Raw genomic sequence first — 21,023 nt, 5'->3', positions numbered from 1 at the left:
ATGTGTATGTATGTGGGTAAGAAATTGCCAAGATGGATATTCTGCGTACTGAAGACCTTGAGATGCTGCTTGAATCACTACACCAAAACACCTCATCAGTGCCGGTTTAAAATCGTCATCAGTAACGGGTTTTGAACCGACACTGATAGTCACTGACTATCTAGTACCGGGTATGAAACCGGCACTAAAAACCACTATCAGTGCCGGTTGGTGGCTCCAACCGGCACTAAAAATCACTATCAGTGCCGGTTGGTGGCTCCAACCGGCACTGATAGTCCATAGTGCCGGTTGAGTGCCAGTTGGAGCTACGAACCGACACTGATGGTGGACTATCAGTGCCGGTTGGAGCTACGAACCGGCATTGATAGTCAGTCTCGATTCAACATTTTTCAGGCCAAAAAAAGTTTCAAATTTTTTTTCGCGACCAGTGGCTGCCCACCTGACCACACCTAATATTCGCAAAGTCACGTGATATTCGCTCGCATACAACAACAAAGACTCGAACTCAAGACCTCACAGCCTGTGCATATGCATGACCCCTCTAACCGTCTCGGCTATTGTTTGTTCGTGAGTATAGAAGCGAAAAAAATCATTTTGACACCTTCTAACCGAATATTTAAATAGCTATTTGGATATCTAAATGATCTCAAATAAAAGAAGTGATCAACTACAAAGTTATATATCTCGTCGAGAGCTACAATTTTCATATAAAGTTTTTCCCATCCGAGTTCGTGTGAAAAAGTTATGAATTTTTTAATATGAGATGTCATCGACAACTGCTGCAACTTTATTATAATTATTTGAGAATTTAAATGACCTCAAATTAAAAAAAAACAACTACAAAGTTGTAGTTCTCATCGAGAGCTATAATTTTCATATAAAGTTTTTCGCCACCCAACTTCATGTGAAAAAAAAAATATTTTTTAAGATAAGCTGTGACTGAACAATTATCAGTGTCGATTCGTGTCTAGAACCGACACTGATACTGATTATTAGTATCAGTTCGTGACTAAAACATCAGTACCGGTTCGTGGCTGGAATCGGTCCTCAGTGGTCTGCTGACTTGACATTCTGTCTGACCGGAGTATATATTCCTTCATTCTTAAATATTGATGGTGACCCCTGAGCCTTTGGAGCCGAGGCTAATGTTCTGATGGAAAGAAGAAAACATAATTAAATAGCTCTTGGGGAAGCTTCAGAACAAACAATTTCCACAAAATCATGATATATATATTGATTTCCTTCAAGGTACATGCGTAAACTCTATGTGTGAATATATATATATATATATATATATATATATATATATATATATATATATATATATATATATATATATATATATATATATATGGGTAAGAAATTGCCAAGTTGAATATTCTGCGTACTGAGACCTTGAGATGCAGCTCGTATATGTGGAATTACGAACAACGACCCATGTGGTGACCAAACTAGATCATGAGAATTCAGAGTGTGGTCTGAATGACAGGTACAGATTTCAAGTACGGAAACGTTGAACAATTCAAATATTACTACATGGAAATTTGTCTACCTACCTCATTCATCCTTTTGAACGTTGAGTCCAGGGAGAATATGTGAATTATACTTCATGATTAAAGACTTGGAGTCCTGACATGAATACTAGCAAGACTACAACGCGGATCCACCCAAACAGTATATGTATGCGGTGGCTTATGCCACTTCCAATGCTTTTTATTTCTTAGACATTAAATGATTATGCCACTAGAAATTTTTATGAGGTGACAATGAATTAAAAAAGAGGGATGAAACTAATTTCTTTTGGGAGAAACAAGCTAGGCACAATAGCCAACACAAGAAACAAGCTAAAAAAATACATTCTCTAGTGCTCAATACTCATCTTCATGTGTTACTTGAAGCAAGCAAATAAATGAGTATCAATAGAAAATTGATGTGGACATATATTTTAAGATATGGAAGAAACTTTGTATTGGAGAGATAATCCCTATACTAATGTCTATGTGAGGTGGAAAGAGATAGACATTGCTCTAAGACATTTGTATTGGAAGTGACCTGGTCCCACCAGTTGGTCCCACCAGTCTCCATTCTTTGGGAATCATCATTTTGGATATGTAGTGTGCATGTGTGCCGTGTACAATTTGCCTTTTGTTTTGTGCAGTGTGTAGCGGGGGTCACAAAAAGTTGTGCAATGAGGATTGCGAAAAAAGTAGTGTGGAGTAGGGCACACACACATCACAAAGCAGAAATTGATGGCTGGGATAGCTCACGACATCCGTAAGCTATTCTGGCAACACACTTTTACTGAGACTACGAAGCTTCCTATGTTGACGACCAAAATAAACGACGGCAAAGCTTCTATTGATATTTGTGAAGCATTTGGATTTTGGTGACTGTCTTTTCTAAACTTGCAGTGCATTATTAGGTGATTTGTACGCAGTTTCATCTGAAAGGACTTCACACGTTCTCTTCAAGGAAGAGTCTGAGGATAGGTCTATAATGGGTGTTGGGGGACCTAGCTAAGTGACACTTCATTATATGTCCAGATATTTCTTAAAAAAAATATTGGAGGAAAGCGTCAAACTATCTTTGAGTGAGCAATGATCTGTTGAGCTAGTTAATTACATGATCCTTACAAATCTCTCGTCTCCTATCATATATATAGTCCTACAGGGAAGGAGTCCTATTAGGAATCCACGTTTTCGTATGTCCCTACCTTTCTTAACTTGCAAGTCAAGTCAGTTTCGTACATGAAATTATGCAAGCTCAAGTCTCGTTGTATTCCATTCATGAATAGGCTTGCTAACAGAGGGTTTGCATATATGTAGCTAACAAAAGAGTTGCATGCAGACGTGCGGCGTGAGATGCGTGCAGGAACAAGAGCGGCAGAGTAGTAGCCATCAATATATACCTTATGAAAACCGTTACACAACATTAACAACGTAACTGTTCAGTAGCATCACTACAGCCTTATTTTCTCTTAATATAATTACAGATCATCTACATCTGTTAATCTGTCATCTGTGTACGAGACATATGAACAAATGAATTATTTATAGCAACCAACTAATGATCTGCCAAGCTATAATTATTGCCTATCAATCGATCAATTCTTCGCGCGCGTGACTTTGATTTAAACAGCAGAGTTGTTCGCCAGGTATGGTAAAATCATGGAGCTGTAGGCGGAGAGAGGCATTTCTTGCCCGTAGGGTCTTTCGGGTCATGGGTGCAGGGGTTAGGCTTCGGCCCTGTCAACGCCACGCCAACGACAGACACTACCGGAGGTGATTGCGCCGCCGCCTCTTGCTGGCCGGGGCCGTTGCACTTCTTGCCCGGGTTGTTTGGGTCATAGGTGCAACCGCGAGGGTTAGACCCTGACAGCGCCTCAGCCGCTTGGTGGCTGCCCACGAGACGGCGCGCCACCGCGGCGTCCGCATGCAGCGACGCCGCGACGAGCATCAGCATCACTAGCAGCGCCACCGCTGCAGCTCCGGTGCGCGCAGCTTTGCCTCCTCCTCCCTTCATCGTCTGCAGACTGCAGTGTGATCTGTAGGCTAACTAGGTAGCTATAGCCTTGTTCGCGATCGAGCTCGAGCTGGGCCTGGGAGATCGAGTGCGATGTGTTGCATGAAACAATGAAGGGTGCGAGGGTGTGGTGGCTACTTATAGGCATGCAGCAGATGAAGATTCGCATGCATGCATGGATGCATGGCGCGAAATCAGTGGAGGTGGTACGTGTTTTCACCGGCCGGCGTCGTCATCGAGGATGCTGATTGAGAACGTTTTTGACGGATTGAACTGGTGAAACTGCTTCTGTAATTCGCACGTTCCAATTCAAGCGTGGACTGAGACGGAATCAATGCATGCATACGTAAACCTCCGGCAAATGGTGTTCAGATCTGTACCTCATCTACGTATGACTGTAAAATAAAGCTGCTGTGCATAACCCGTTTGACGGCCAATTCGTTGGAAATTAGAACGGGTTCCGACGGCATGACGGCAATGATCTAGCCCAAGTCATCCATCAGAGCCGGTACAGACTTCGGACTGCACAACATTCGAAATGCAGCTAGCGATTTGGTTGAATTCAATTCATTTGCAGCTGAACTCAATGTCGACTTGAGTTTGGTACGGAGTACGAACTAGACCTGTCTAACATTCGTGACATAGTTGTCTACCTTGAAGTTTCCCGGCCATGCAGCTATGACATTGCGGACCTAAAACTTTCCAACAGTTATTAGGCGTAAAAGTCAAATACTGGTCCGCTGACACAAAATTATGTCTGACCAGAGTATATATTCCTTCTTTCTTACAAATTGATGGCGACCCCTATGCCATTGGAGCCGAGGCTAATGTTCTGATGGAGAGAAACACATAAATAGCTTGCACTTGGGGAAGCTTCAGAACGAACAATTTCCACAAAATCGAGATATTGATTTCGTTCAAGGTACACGCGTAAACTATATGTGTGAATATACGAGGGTAAGAAATTGCTAAGATGGATATTCTGCGTACTGAAGACCTTGAGATGCAGCTCGTATATGTGGAATTACGAACAACCCATTTGGTGACCAAACTAGATCATGAGAATTCAGAGTGTGGTTGAATGACAGGTACAGGTTTCAAGTACGGAAACGTTGAACACTTCAAATATTACTACAAGGAAATTTCTCTACCTACTTCGTTCATCCTTTTGAACGTTGAGTCCAGGGAGAATATGTGAATTATACCTCGTGATTAAAGACTTGGAGTCCTGACATGAATACTTGCTAAGACTACAACGCGGATCCACCCAAACAATATATGTATGCGGGGGGCATTCGCTCTTTTGCCACCGGAGCATTCGCTCTTTTGCCACCGGTGACCTCCGGTGGCATCCCATTTGCCACTCTACTCAACATGTATAGACTCAGGGCAGCTCGCATGTCATCATCAGCAGTAATTATCACTTCCTCAGGGTGGCAACTGAGATGAATTATTTTATCTTGGTCTACCAACTCAAGATCTTATGTGGAGCTGGAAGCTGCAGCTCTGTCAAATATAGTCTCATTTCTAACACATTTAATAATCATGCCACCTAAGAATTTTTATGAGATGGCAATGAATTAAAGAACAGAGATGAAGCTAGTTTCTTCATAAAGAAACAAGTTAGGTACAATAGTCAACACAAGAAACAAACTAAAAAAAATACATTATGGTGCTCAATACCTATCTTCATGTGATACTTGAAACAAACAAATAACTAAGTACCCATAAAAAATTGATGTGGACACATATTTTAAGATATGAAAGAAACTTTGTATTGGAGCGATAATTTCTACACTAATGTCTATATGAGATGGACATGTAGTGTGCATGTATCACTACGTGGAAAAGGCTTCAGTGACGGATGATAACCGTCATGGCTGATCGATCCCGTACCCATCACTCTAAACGCGTCACTAATGACTAGTCATTAGTGATATGTTATGACTCATTACTAATGATCACATGAGTGACAAGTCATAATAGTGACCCATCACTTATGAAGGTCATCAGTGACAGGTCATAACCGTGACCTATCACTAATGACTGATGAATACTTTTCATGTTTTTTGGATACGAAAGAAGTAAAAAAAATTCACCCAAGCCATCCCAAAGCGGGAGCCATCACCACTCGCTACGGGTCTCTTGCTATTTTTCACACTATTTTTATACTCTGCGTTCCGTGGGAATCAAACCCACGACTTCCTCTCGTGCGCGTAACACTATTACCACCTCACCCTCGCATGCGTTCTGAAGGAAGCCGGATATTTTATCTTTTTAACCTTTTTTACCGATGGTTAATGACTGCATAATAATGACGGGTAGTAATCTTGACCCGTCACTAATGACAAGTTTTACATATAAAATTTTATGAATATCTCAATGACAAGTTAGAATTTACATATAAATTTTTTCTTCCCAACCATATGAATTTCATAATTTTTCTTCCCAACCATATGAATTTCATCCAAAGTTGTAGAAACATTTTATGAATTTCTGAACATCTCATGCCAACGATTACAATTTCATAAGTGGCTAGAGTGCATTCAGTAAAATGGACATAACTTCTGCATACGGACTCCGATTTCAACATTTTTTGAGAAAAATTACATCTGTTTCTCCTCCGCTTGGTCGGGTTCAACAAATTTTTTGATGCTAAATTTGTCTTAGAAGATTTAGTTCTTGCCCCCTAAAGTTTCTGCACCATTTTTGGAATACGCATTTGTGTTCATAGCCGCCACCCCTTACATCAAACTTGAGCCGAAATATATAATAGTTCCTATTCTACTGCTGATGAGGTGAGAAATAATAAGAGAAAAATAAAAAAATATTTGTGCCTACTACGCTGTCATACCCTATACCAGTTTTGTTCAACGTGTGAATGTAAATTCATGAAATGGGCTAAACATAAGTTGTAACTTGTTGATGCAATTTTATGTAAATGTTTGTAGTCTCATACCTCTTTAGTTTGAATCTTAGCTATAGCATGGTTATAAGTTTAGTGCTTACATTTGTGGCTTTTATGCGCAAATGTTCAGCAATAGCATGGTTGTAAGCTTTCTGCACAATATTTTTTCAAATATGAACAATACGTTGTGTATAAATATGCATGTAGAGGCTCATTTTCTCATTATTTTTGTATAATATATGTGTATAAATCTCTCTCTTCTCTCGTATATATAGTCCCGCAAGGAAGAAGTCATTCCAATATCATCCCAAATACGTTACTGATGACTAGTCATTGGTGACAGATCGTTACCCATTACAATAGGGTCATAGCTGACAGGTCATAGCAGTGACCCATTGTCACCTATAAGCATCTCCCATATGCTTGGGAGCAAGACATAAGTAACTGGTAACCTCTTTACCCTAAGGGTGACAGGTCATAATGGACATGGGTGAAGAGGTTATCCGTCACTTATGTCTTTCACCCATGTTCTGAGAAGAAGACATAAGTGATAGGTAACATAGTTATCCGTTACTTATATTATATATAAGTGACAGACTAATAAGTCACATGTCACTTATATGAACCCATAAGTGACTGGTAACAAAGTTATCCATCACTTATGTGTATTTTACCCTGTATGATTGTATTGTTTCGTGGCTTCATCCTGGAGTATAGCCAGAATTTGGCAGTCGTCTTCTCCCCGCAAACAATAGCAACACATCCAAATCCATATCGACAAACCCACTTATATAAAAAGTCACTTCATCATAGAATTGCAAAGGTTACAAAGTTTCCATCAATTCATTATTGAATCACATATGTTACAAAGTTCTAATCAATTCATATTACATAAAATCTCTAGGATTTCTATAGTGCAACTCGTAGTGTGGGTTAATGAGTTCAGACATCATGAACTCGGCAATCCATTGTTGAGTCCTTGGGAGTGCACCATCGTCAAGAAAACAAGCTGAAAAATCATGCATAATTTGACGTGTAACTAGTCTCACATTATCAGGGAATTAAACTAATTACTAAAATTAGTATTAAATAATCTTGTATTAAACTTACATCAGGGGATTTTATATCCTTTGATTGGAGCATGAGGACCATGTTCCACGCAACATAGAATCTGCAGGCATTGCCTGATGGTTGTTAGTAGCACTGCAGAAAAAAAATGATGTTTAGATCAAAAGGTAAAAAGCTCAAAGGTACATCTGTTTGGTAGCACTTATTATGAACCTAGTCTTGTGTGTCAATCTGCGACCGTCTGTCATGTTGTAGTCAGGATCAACTCGAAGGTACTTGTCAAAAGCCCTGCATAAAGAGGAATCGATTATGGAACATTTGAATGTTAGAAAAGTTAAATATGTAAACTAAGGCAGGTAGAACTTATGCATCGAGGAGTCCTTCTATAACACTGTAATCACGCTCTTTAGGTTTGCCTTTTGGTCCTACTGGTCTTGACGAGTCGATATACCACACAAAGTTTCACTTAAGGCAAATGACCAGTAAGATCCAATGACCACCGGTATTATGGGCGTCCAACAGGTAGTCTATTTTAGAAAAATGTTGTATTGCCTTGGCCACACAGTCCACAACGTAGTCATGGTGAAGTTAGATAACCAAGATTTTAATGGCCTCAGGGTCAAGAAATCCGAGGGGTTCCTTGTTCTTCCTTGTTTCTTTGATCAAGTGCATACAGATAAGAATATAGTTAGATTCAAGAATTAGTGGTATTAATTAATGAATATCCAGTTTCAAGAGACTTACAATGTAAAGATCCGTCATAATGATACGTCCATTGCATCAAGGTTGAAGAGGTCGTATAAGTCATTGAAACCCACAAGAAAGTAGCCATCATCTTTTAAGAAGTGAAGTCATTTGTACTGTATGACTATGGCTTAAGCATTGGTGTCTTTAGAAGTCTGCATGTAGTAATTATGCAGGTCGACACATGCTTGTCTCGCTCTTGTTAGGTCAACTATCGTCAGGAAGGGCTTCCCATATTTGAATTTTGTGTGGGCACTAATCCACGTTGCTCTGATGTATGTGGACTTCTTTGCCAATACAATGGCCTTCGACCTCTTCAGCATGTGCTTCTTAGAGCCTTTCTTCTCGGACTCATTTTCCGTCTTATTTGGGCTCTTTTGGGGAGACAACATTGGAGCTGGAATTGAGGCTGCTGGATGAGGAGGAGAAGATAGTGAAGCTGGCTTCTCTGGAAGTGAGGGGCGCAGCGGCGGTGCACTTGAAGCTTGTTCAGACTGGGATGCATTGGAGACCATGATGTCGCCCCTCTTCCAGTAGATCCTTTGCCAAAGAGTTTCACCTAGAGTTGTCACTTCATCATTGGGGGGAGCTCCAACATGTGATCCGTGGTATTGCTATGTACCATGTCCACTATAACCACGACATAGCCAACACGTATCAAAACCGTATGTAAGATGCAAACGTCTAGAAGCAGTTGGCCCCTTCTAACCTCGATGAGATACTCGTCAGGACTGATTACAAGGTTGCAGGGCGTGGGCCATTCTAGCAGATCAATAGTATCTGCTTCAGTCATGGTAGCAGCTACTTGTTTATGGACCTCCTTGTAGGTGCATCTACTATTCCCTACAATTCCAGGGCTAGCTTCTGCTGGGATAGTAATCTCTATTCCCTGTGTTGTAATCGTTTGCATGATGTTTGTGTAAACTTTCCAGGTGATGTCCTTTGTCAATGCATCCACGTCCACTGCACCCGATCTCTTTATCTTCTTGTACATTTTGAGGTATTCGGGAAAGCCGTATTTCCAGCCCTGGGAACTTAATACACCTCGCACTCGACCTGGATGCTCCGGGTTTCCCAGTGCCATTGAGAGAACATCATGTTCCCTGACCCCAGTGAAAGAACCTTGGCTCGATTCTACTACCTTTTGTTTTACTTTTTCTGTAACTAGCTGGGTTTCGCTGTTTCTATATGTGATTTCTCCACTTTTAGATAGCTCACCCCTTGCACACAAATATGATTGCGATGTCTCAGGAATTGCAATCAAGGATTCTCATATCCTTCTTTGACTAACTTTTCATCCTCTACCTACCATTTTGTCCTTTTTCCCACGTAACCGGTTGCGTCAGTCATGTGGTTGTGCTTGTTCCTAGCCCGAAGTTGCTTCTTCTCCTCACTATCCTTTTTGAACTGTTCTGAGTTCTTCATCTGCACAAAAGCATCTCAATCTTTCTCTTTCAAGTGCTTGTAGTTCGCGAAGGGTGCCACCCCTTTAGCCAAGAACTGATTAACAAGCTGGCTCTTAAAGCTTTGGTGAAGTTTCGCGGTCGCTTTCATTGCTACATTGAAAGCAGCGATCGTTTGACGCTCACTCATGTTTTCCGGGTACTCCGACCAGATACTCCTTGATGACATTATCGAACAAGTCTCTCTTAGCTTCGTCACTAAATTTAGTCGTTATTGGCACCCTCTCCCGAGCAATGAGTCATGTGACCCTCCACAATCTATTCAAGCCTTTTTCATCTGTAGGTAGCTCGTCAACATCGATTTCCTTGATGGTAACCTTGTCCATCGTTCACTCATGTTAGTAACGGGTCGTAACGGGCCATTGTTGACAAATATAGGGGACAAGTCGTAACAGGTCATTATATGCCCCGTCACTTATGTCACGTTAGGTCGGAACCAGGTATTTACTCGTCCCAGATAACAGATAATATGTGACAAGTCATAATATTACCCGTCACCTATAACATGAGTGACGGATAATAACTAAACCCGTCACTTATGACTTTGTCATTTTCTCATCAGTACTGGTTGAAAAATCAGTGCTGGTTGAAAAATCGGCAGTGAAGCCATTTTTCAATCGGCATTGATATGCCTTTTTTAGTAGTGCGGGGTGTTTTCAGGGACCTGATCTGATAAAAAGTGTGCAGTTTTTTTGGCCTGAGAAAATGTGTAGTACGTGTTCTTACGGAACATTGGAACTTGGATTTTAAATTAAAACTCCCATAATGCACACAGCTGAAATACACACTTTCGGATCCACAGACGCGGACTCATTACTCTAGTTATTGGTTAAGCCACTTTCGAACTCTAGCTTCCATTAAAGAAAAAGGGGGAAAACTCTAAAACCATGTAGTAAACGAACAGCTAACACTTTATTTATTCTCTGAAATCATACAATTTAAGTATATTATTAATTGTTGTAATATCAAGTTGTCAGCGGTTAGGACCTTTCTCTCTGGTCTCTTACAATTAGTATGGTAGATGTAAACACAAGAACACACGTATATACAAATACATATAGAGGCTCATTTTCTCATTATTTCTATATAATAGATGTGTATAAATCTCTCTCCTCTCCTCTCCTCTCATATATATAGTAGAGAAGGAGTCTTATTAGGAATCCACGTTTCGGTATGTGCCTACCTTTCTTGCAAGTCAAGTCGGTTTCGTACATGAAATTATGGAAGCTCAAGTCTCGTTGTATTCCATTCATGAGTAAGCTTGCTAACAGAGGGCTTGCATGTAGCTAACAAAAGGGTTGCATACAGACGTGCGGCGTGAGGTGCGTGCAGGCACAAGAGCGGCAAAGTAGTATCCATCAATATATACCTTGTGAAAACCGTTACACAACATTAACAACGTAACTGTTCATGTAGCATCACTACAGCCTTATTTACTCTGAGTATAATTACATATCATCTACATCTGTTAATCTGTCATCTGTGTACGAGACATATGAACAAATGAATTATTTATAGCAACCAACTAATTAATGATCTGCCAAGCTATAATTATTGCCTATCAATCGATCAATTCTTCGCGCGCGTGACTTTGATTTAAACAGCAGAGCTGTTCGCCAGGTATGGTAAAATCATGGAGCTGTTGGCGGAGAGAGGCATTTCTTGCCCGTAGGGTCATTCGGGTCATGGGTGCAGGGGTTAGGGTTCGTCCCTGTCAACGCCACGCCAACGACAGACACTACCGGAGGTGATTGCGCCGCCGCCTCTTGCTGGCCGGGGCCGTTGCACTTCTTGCCCGGGTTGTTTGGGTCATAGGTGCAACCGCGAGGGTTAGGCTCTGACAGCGCCTCAGCCGCTTGGTGGCTGCCCCCGAGACGGCGTGTCACCGCGGCGTCCGCATGCAGCGACGCAGCGACGAGCATCAGCATCACTAGCAGCGCCACCGCTGCAGCTCCGGTGCGCGCAGCTTTGCCTCCTCCTCCCTTCATCGTCTGCAGACTGCAGTGTGATCTGTAGGCTAACTAGGTAGCTATAGCCTTGTTCGCGATCGAGCTCGAGCTGGGCCTGGGAGATCGAGTGTGATGTGTTGCATGAAACAATGAAGGGTGCGAGGGTGTGGTGGCTACTTATAGGCATGCAGCAGATGAAGATTCGCATGCATGCATGGATGCGTGGCGCGAATTCGCTTATCAGTGGAGCTGGTACGTGTTTTCAATGCATGCATACGTAAACCTCCGGCAAATGGTGTTCAGATGTGTGACCTCATCTACGTATGACTGTAAAATGAAACTGGTATGCATAACCCATTTGAAGGGCCAATTCGTTGGAAATTAGAACGGGTTGCCACGGCATTACGGCAATGATCTAGCCCAAGTCATCCATCAGCGCCGGTACAGACTTCGGACTGCACAACATTCGAAATGCAGCTAGCGGTTTGGTTGAATTCATTTGAGCTGGACTCAATGTCGACTTAGTTTGGTACAGAGTACGGACCAGACCTGTCGAACATTCGTGACATAGTTGTCTACCTTAAGTTTCCCAGATATGACATTGCAGATCTAAAATTTCCCAACAGTTATTAGGCGTTAAAGTGGTCCGCTGACTTGACATTCTGTCTGACCAGAGTATATATTCCTTCGTTCTTAAATATTGATGGCGACCCCTAAGCCATTGGAGCCGAGGCTAATGTTCTGATGGAGAGAAGAACACATAATTAAATAGCTCTTGGGGAAGCTTCAGAACGAACAATTTCCACAAAATCATGATATATTGATTTCCTTCAAGGTACATCCGTAAACTATATGTGTATGTATGTGGGTAAGAAATTGCCAAGATGGATATTCTGCGTACTGAAGACCTTGAGATGCAGCTCGTATATGTGGAATTACGAACATCCCATTTGGTGACCAAACTAGATCATGAGATTTCAGAGTGTGGTCTGAATGACAGGTACAGATTTCAAGTACGGAAACGTTGAACACTTCAAATGTTACTACAAGGAAATTTGTCTGCCTACTTCGTTCATCCTTTTGAACGTTGAGTCCAGGGAGAATATGTGAATTATACTTCGTGATTAAAGACTTGGAGTCCTGACATGAATACTGGCTAAGACTACAACGCGGATCCACTGAACAGTATATGTATGAGGTGGCTTATGCCACTCCCACTGCTTCACCTAGGATACACATTTTATGATTATGCCACCTAGGACAAGCATGGAGCCCGGTGGTCAGACTCCAAGGAGGAGTTGAACCGGCAGGGGTTCAAGCCCCCGTCCTGCACCCCCGGCCTCTCAGGAGGCTGCGCAAGTTGGAAAAGCGCCGTTAAAAAAAAAACTAGTTTCTTTTTGGAGAAACAAGCCAGGCACAATAGTCAACACAAGAAACAAGCTAAAAAAAATACACTGTAGTGCTTATCTATCTTCATGTGTTACTTGAAACAAGCAAATAAATGAATATTAATAGAAAATTGATGTGGATACATATTTTTAGATGTAGAAGAAACTTTGTATTGGAGAGATAATTTCTACAGTAATATCTACATGAGGTGGAAAGAGATAGACATTGCTTTAAGACATTTGCATTGGTAGTTGCCTGATCCCACCTTTCTCCCACTACTACAAAATCAGACTTATATGCCAGTTGTCGGTTTATCAGGAACCAGGGGTCCCTAAATCCCAAGGCCAAGCCAGCCATCCGCCGCATGGCGCCATTTCGCGAGATCTCTCCTGTAGGATGAGAAAAGATCAAGTCCCGGGAGAAGATGCTCGGGGCCACAGACAGTGGTCCCCGAGCACCCCAGTTCCCCGATGATCCACGGAGTCTAAGTACCGGGAAGAAAGTGCTCAGGGAGGTGTCCGCACACCCCCGAGCACCCTAGTCCCCCGACGATCAAAAGAGCCAAGTTCCGGGAGAGAGTGCTCGGGGCTACGTGCGGCAGCTCCCGAGCGCTCGGTTCCCCGAAGATCCATACAAGAGTGCTCGGGAGAGAGTGCTCGGGGCTGCACGTGGCAGCCCCCGAGCACTCGGTTCCTCGAAGGTTCGTGCAAGAGTGCTCGGGAGAGAGTGCTCGGGGAAGGTGAACAGTACCCCCGAGCAGCCGGTACCCCGAGGACAAGGATAGGCATTCTCGGGAGAGAGTGCTCAGGGACGAACAGTACCCCCGAGCACTCGGTGCCCCGACGACCCAGAAAGGCCCCCGAGGGGCCCGCCGATGAGGTGTCAATCAGTCAGAGGTCCGAGGCCGCATTTAGTGAGCGTGCGTGGCCTGACACCTCCAACTGCTCCCACCGCAGCGTCAGTTCCTGCCATGTTTTGGCAGAGAGGCGTGGGGTTATTAATTGCACGGGTCCCGTCCCGTGTCATCCGGTTTGTCTTGGGATAACATCGCGAGGATCAAGGCGTTCCATCTGCCGCACTGCTGTGGCAGAGGAACAAGACAGGGCGGGCACGCCAGGTTGCTCTGCGGCTGCCCGGTGGGCCCTCTCCACGGCGCCCGTTGCCAGGGCGTTTATGGCGACAGGTGACCGGGCCCTCTCCACCCCCGGTCACTTCACCCAGAAGAAATGATGATGCCTTTTCCAGTCATGGCGTCTTGGAACCTGTGCCCCCTCCTTCCCGTTCGAGGCATGTCTCGGCCGGCGGGTACTTAAAATAGCTGGCAACTCAGGAGCAAGGGAACCCTCTCGGAAAAAAACTCTCTCGGAGAAGACCAACAACGGCGGAAGAACACCAACCACACAACGAATCAGACCGACGAAGAGAGACACTGTGAGCAAGGCTGAGCACAGTCCCAGCCGAAGAACAAGGAGCCTCAAGCTCTTAGTTAGGCCCACATCTTTGTAACCAGCAACATCTTTGAGGGACTTCCTCAGGATAGTTATAGCATCCATACGGGAGTAGGGTATTACGCCCCCGTGCGGCCCGAACCTGTCTAAATTTCGGTGCATTTACTTCTCCTTGCACTAGGTCGACACCCCCACCACCGGCCGTTGCATTCATTCCAATTTATTTCTCCGACGAACTTATTCAGGATCATCCCCCCGGCCGAATCTCTAAAAAGGGGTCTCTCGGGATCCCTGCGACAGGAGTTAATCCTCTGACACCAGCCCATCACTACCAGTTGCTAATGTGCCGGCAGTGATGAGGCATCACTGCCGGTTCAAAAGCCGCGCGGGAAGAATCAGCGAATGTGGCTTATGAGCCAGCAATGATGAAGGGTATCACTGCTGGCTGATGACTTGAGCCGGCATGATGCTTCACTACCGGGTGAAGGCACCTACCGGCAGTGATACCTGAAGTATCACTGCCGGCTCTAGCCATGAACCGGTAGTGATAGTTCGTCAAGTATCACTATCGGCTCGTATTATGAGCCGACAGTGATACCCATAAGAAGCATCGGCAGTGATAACGGGTGAGTAGTGACTGGTCGGGTGAGTAGTGTCTGGTCGGGTATCACTGCCGGCTCGTGTTATGAATCGACAATGATGGGGGTATCACTGCCGGTTAGTAACATGAGCCGGCAGTGATAATGGATGACAGTTTATCTTTAAAAATTCATAACTTTTTCATACAAAGTCGGATGGGGAAAAAATTTATATGAAAATTGTAGACCTCGACGAGAAAATTAATTAAATTTAAAATGAGGGTGAGTATTTTTAATGAATAGGGAATACTCTAAAAATATTAACAAAATTTGTTTCACTAATTTTGGACTTATCAATAATTAATTATGAATTATTAAAGCTTAGATACATTTCATTAACTAAAGAAATTTCAGTGCATATTTAATGTCTCCTAACATTTTTAAAGTAGATCATGGTCATACAAAGCTAAAAAAAACTTGTTTCATGATGTTTGGAGCTATATTTAGTTTCCTATGTATTTTACAAGTTTTCAGCCGATTTAACAGTGTACAAATAATTATATTTCGCATTTTCCAAAATATCCGAAATAAACAAAATATCTAAAGCCCTAAAAACCCTTTTGTACCAATGGCTATCTAGCCACAGCCACGAAAGTGGGCCTGAACATTTTGACCTCGGTAAAAATCGACTCATGGCTGGCTTGCACAATGCTGAGCGCATCGCGGCGGCACTGGCTGAGGTCGCCAGCAGCGAACGGTGGTGGAACCCGACCAACCGAGAGTACCCACAGAACCAGTGCGCCACGAGGATCTAGTTTAGGTCACTCAGGGCAGCCGGTGATGACCAGAAGGCGACCAATGCACGACAGTGGCTCGGTCCAGCACACTGGCGGCAAACGACAGCTTAATCGGCCCTGCCGGGACACCTACAACATCTATGTGGACGTGCGGATGCAACTGTGCAACTCTTGGCCGTTGGGCCCAATCGGAGCATGTCCAAGGGGGCGACGGCAGCTCGGTCACCATGGTCGCCCGCGCTGGTGATGGGCCAAAGGGAAAACGGCACGCACAACAGAAAGATGGTGACCCCGCAAAGCTCATTGTGTGCTTGGTTAGGGTGGAAAGGCTATGGCACGGTGGCGCATCGCTGAGGGGCGGAGAGAGGCACCGGAGTTGGGGAAGAAGAGCGTCAGCGCGCGACATATTTGGCTGGCAGTGGTGCTTGGTTGCTCTTCTCGGTTTGGCTGGGTGAGAAAGTGAGCAAGTGCGCGCGTGCGAGAGAGAGAGAGAGAGAGAGAGAGAGAGAGCTGCAGAGGGGAGAGAAATATAGGCATCCGGCTAGATCCGCCCCGCTTGGGTCGGATCCAGCCACCGTCGCTCTGTTTTGCCGGTTGCCGAATCCTCCGTCACCCTCCATCACTGCCAGTCACCATCATCTCCTTCACCCCTCTCCCTCTGCTCCCTCTCAGTCTCGATCTGATCGTATCTGAGCCAAATCGGCCACCTCTTATCCTCTCACCGCCTGACAAGTGGCCCCACTAAGCTGAGCTGTCTCATGTAAGCCGAGCTAGTGAGCCAAGCCGTGAGCTGTGCCTTTGAGCCGAGGGATACCCGAGCCAAGCCACTAGTTGAGCCAGTGAGATAGAGCTGAGCCGAGGAATATTCTAAGAATATTTATTTTCCTTTTTTCTTATTTAACCTCCCAACAAATCTTCTGAACCTCGTTTCTCCTCCATTCTAACCATGTATCCGCATATTATTCCACCAATATTCATCTAAATTCTAGATCTTTCCATCCATGTCAATTTCATAATATTTGGTAATATAATTCGTTTTAATATAATTTGTTTAAATCGTTTATGGGTTGCTGAAAACCTACAATTTGTTCTTTAGTTAGTTTTATCGTAGTTTTAGATCTAGATAAATTAGGGAACCATAACCTAAGCTATATCACTATCTTATAATGGGTTATTATAGATGGATTTTAAACCCTATCATAGACGGATATAGGTTCTGTCTCTGCAAAAGTACTTGTGATATCGACCTTGTTACAGATAATTTCAGAACCATCTAAAATACACTTACACACAGATAGAGTTTGCTAATAACCGTTGTGACCGATAAGAGTCACAGATGGATTTGTTTTTGAAAACTGTTTGTGTCTCCCTTTCCCCCTATAAGAAAATTTGTTTCTTCGGTCACATACATACACACTTTATGATTCTCAAATTAAGCACATTGACAGATTATTCAGAACATCGATCACACATTATTCACAACATCAATCACATATTGTTTATAACACAAAATATATGCATTTATATATCACAAAAGTTAAGAATGTCACATAGATGCAAATCACACATTCAGAACACAGAAACCTAGCTAGCTATATATCATTGGTCGATCAACGCTGTATTCCAAAAGGATGAAATAATTGACATCAAGGTGACACCGTTTTCCAAAGAGACAAAAAATGATTGACAAACTTGAGTTGATCGATGCTGTCTTTCAAAAAGATAAGATGATAGACATCATCTCAGTCTCCTAAGATGATAGACGTCATCTCGTCTCCTGCGTTTCTGCATAATATCAACCCAAGAATCATCTTCAATTAGCATCCTGCAGTCATCCAGATCTGGCTGCACCTTGATGATCTGACGCATCAGCTAGAACCAGACCGCATTGCTGTCGAACCGCCAACCATGGTTTAGCAAGGAATTGGCATTTAAGCCTATTTTGTAGTTGACGAAAATGTCTCCATTCAGACGAACAACAATAGAGAAATTTACATCCGGAACCAAATGGAGAACGCGGTTGATAGCGTACACAAGGTCGACAAAGGGGGCATTCATAGCAACGAAGAAGACGAACTCCACCGGGCCAAAGTCGACGCCAAGCATCCGCGTAGTCGAAGCTACCATAGGGACAACACCATGCTACCACCTCTTGATTGTTGTGAATTATGCCATTGCAGATCTATGATGGAAAACAATGTTTTGCCATTAGTTGCATAGATTGAAGCAATGAAAACATCAGTGTAGTGAAAGGAACCACATGATATTCACCTCGGTGCAGTGAAAGGGATTCGGCCTTCAGTGAGATCTAGCTTCTCCCACGCGAATGGCGAGGGCGCATAACAATCCTCACTTCTCAATGTGGTTGAACATTTGGGTATAGCGAGTGAGGAAGAAGAACACTCCTCGCCGCTTTATATTGAGGAGAGACGAGGGGTTGTATGTGTGAAGCTAAAAGAGCCTTGGAAGACGAGCGATTTGTGTATGTTGGAAGCCAAAAGAGCTAGTGGAGACGAATGACCAAATTTAAAAATGTTTGTGGGTATTTAAATATAGTCGGGTGTTTATAAAATCCGTCTATGTCTACCTACTAGACATAGATAGATCTTACAAGAGACCGTTAGTGACAATATCATAGACAGATTTTTCTAAAAGCCGTCTGTGTGATAGAAACAAACGGATTTATAAAAACTGTCTGTGTGTTCATTCACACCTATACGCCTGGATTCTTACAGATACGTCTGTCTTAGCAATCGTTTAAGGATATTTAGTCTGTGACGGCTTCTAAGAAACCGTATGTGACATACCGTCTGCTTTTAATGATTTTGTGGTTGTGTATGAGGAATCTTAGTGCCTAGTATATGCTAGTTTAATTTGTGTAGATAGTAATTAAAAGTAGTTTCCTTTAGGATAAATAGTAGCTTAATTAGATAATTAACACTATATGAAAAATAGATAAATAAGACACGAAATGAGTGACGGGGCATAACATGACCCGTCACTGATGAAAAAAGTGACGGGTCATAGTTGTGACCCGTCACTTATGACTTATCAATCATAAGTGACGGGTCATCCTAGGTCAGTCATAGGTGACGGGTCGTAGTTGTGACCCATCACCTATTATGACTCATAAGTGACGGGTCATCCTAGCCAGTCATTGGTGACGGGTTACAACTTGACCTATCACCAATGACTAACTCATCAGTGACGGTTCATCCTAGTTAGTCATTAGTGACGGGTCAATTTGTGACCCGTCACCAATGACTTGATCAATACATAGAGCTATCATTTTATGTATTATGTGTATATATACCTCTAGGTATTCATATACTTAGGTTTATGTAGATATATATACACAACATTTATGGTTAATTTTGTAGATGTACATGATCGATATATAGAGCGATCATTTCATGTCATGCAAAAGTGCATGTACTCCTGGTTTATGCCATGTGTGTGTGTATATATGTATAGTAGTATAAATATATACTCATATATATGTGTATTCTATGTTATTTTTCTCTATTCATCAGGGGTGTATATATATAATAACAGCCTTAGGAATATATATATATTGTATATGATGCTAATTTTTTTTATTTTTCTCTTATTTTTTCTCACTCAGTAGCACTACAATAGGAATTACTGTACATTTTTCTCAAGTTTGATGTAAGGGGTGGTGACTATGGACACAAATACGTGTTTCGAAAATGATGTAGAAACTTCCATGGGCGAGAACTCAATCTTCCAAGCAGTTTTTGGCCTAAAAAATTCATCAAAACCGATGTTGTAGATGTTCGTAGAGTAAAAAAAAGTTAAAATCTGAGTCCGTATGCAAAAGTTATGCCCTTCTTACTAAAAGCACTCCGGATCAACATTTCAGGAAAAATATTATCGGTGACAAGTCATAACTGTGACCCGTCACCTATGCAAGACGGGTCACAGTTATGACCCTGTGACCCGTCAACTATGACCTCTGGCCATGAAGGTTAAAAAGATAGCATATCCATTTTCTATCACAAGCACGTGATTGCTGAGATGGTAAGGGGGTCGCGCGCGAGGCCCTGGGCGCGGTTTGGAATCCTATGAAATGCAAAGATCAAAATATGTTAGAAAATGGTGTGGAATGGTCATATGCGATGGGCCCTATATTAGTGTGGCTCTCGGGTGAAAAAATATATTTTTGACTTTTTTCGTGTCAACAAACAGGAAAAACGTTCGTCAGTCATAAGTGTGCAGTTTTTTTTTTTTTTTTGCTTGAGAAAATGTGTAATAAGTGTTCTTACAGAACATTGGAACATGAATTTCAAATTGAAACTCCCGTAATGCAAAGCTGAAATACACACTTTCGGATCACAGACTCAAACTCATTACTCTAGTTTCAACCTCTAGCTCCCATTAAAGAAAAAGGGGGAAACTCTAAAACCATGTTGTAAACGAATAGCTAACACTTTGTTAATTGTTGTAATACCACGTTGTCAGCGGTTAGGAAATTTTTCCATTAGTCTCTCACAATTAGCATATTAGATGCAAACACAAGATCACACACTACTATAAAATCAGATTTATATGTCGGTCCATCACTGCAGTTTTCTAATAAGCTGGCAGTGATGTGGTATCACTGTCAGTTCGTAAGTCATCAATATATACCTTGTGAGAACGTTTTTGACGGATTGAACTGGTGAAACTGCTTCTGTAATTTGCACGTTCCAATTCAAGCGTGGACTGAGACGGAATCAATGCATGCATACGTAAACCCCCGGCAAATGGTGTTCAGATCTGTACCTCATCTACGTATGACTGTAAAATAAAGCTGCTGTGCATAACCCGTTTGACGGCCAATTCGTTGGAAATTAGAACGGGTTGCGACGGCATGACGGCAGTGATCTAGCCCAAGTCATCCATCAGCGCCGGTACAGACTTCGGACTGCACAACATTCGAAATGCAGCTAGCGATTTGGTTGAATTCAATTCATTTGCAGCTGAACTCAATGTCGACTTGAGTTTGGTACAGAGTACGGACTAGACCTGTCTAACATTCGTGACATAGTTGTCTACCTTGAAGTTTCCCGGCCATGCAGCTATGACATTGCAGACCTAAAACTTTCCAACAGTTATTAGGCGTAAAAGTCAAATACTGGTCCGCTGACACAAAAT

The sequence above is a fragment of the Phragmites australis genome, chromosome 17, assembly GCF_958298935.1.
Source record: "Phragmites australis chromosome 17, lpPhrAust1.1, whole genome shotgun sequence".
NCBI lineage: Eukaryota > Viridiplantae > Streptophyta > Magnoliopsida > Poales > Poaceae > Phragmites > Phragmites australis.
This window is presented reverse-complemented; position numbering follows the sequence as displayed.